Here is a 474-nt window from a genome sequence, read left to right as displayed (position 1 = left end):
ATGACATTTTCGAAAATTTAGAGAGACCATAATAGAATATATCTAATATGGTCCATTCTGAAAACATGTCAGATGGACATCTTTTAGTCAACTGCTTGTATCTTTCCCAAGCTTCATAGAGGGATTCACCATCTTTTTGTTTGAAGGTTTGAACATCCACTCTCAGCCTGCTCAGCTTTTGAGGAGGAAAGAATTTATCCAAGAAGGCAGTGACCAGCTTATCCCAGGAGTCCAGGCTATCCTTAGGTTGTGAATCAAACCATGTTCTAGCTATGTCTCTTACAGCAAGAGGGAAAAGCATGAGCCTGTAGACTTCAGGATCTACTCCATTAGGAAAAGCATGAGTCTGTAGACTTCAGGATCAACTCCATTTGTCTTTACAGTCTCACAGATCTGCAAGAACTCAGTTAAAAACTGATAGGGATCTTCAGATGGAAGTCCATAAAACTTGCAGTTTTGTTGCATTAAAGCAAC

At 39.7% G+C, this 474-nt stretch overlaps 1 non-coding gene across 1 annotated transcript; it reads left to right on the top strand.

Annotated features, from left to right (window-relative positions):
• Positions 1–65: 65 nt before the first annotated feature.
• LOC127747242 (small nucleolar RNA R71) lies at positions 66–169 on the top strand. The gene has a single exon (XR_008009044.1). It is a non-coding gene; the product is annotated as a small nucleolar RNA R71 (small nucleolar RNA).
• Positions 170–474: the final 305 nt, after the last annotated feature.

The sequence above is a fragment of the Arachis duranensis genome, chromosome 4 (assembly GCF_000817695.3).
Source record: "Arachis duranensis cultivar V14167 chromosome 4, aradu.V14167.gnm2.J7QH, whole genome shotgun sequence".
Taxonomy (NCBI): Eukaryota; Viridiplantae; Streptophyta; class Magnoliopsida; order Fabales; family Fabaceae; genus Arachis; species Arachis duranensis.
The sequence above is the reverse complement of the archived record's forward strand: the minus strand, read 5'-3'. Positions and strand labels throughout refer to the sequence as shown.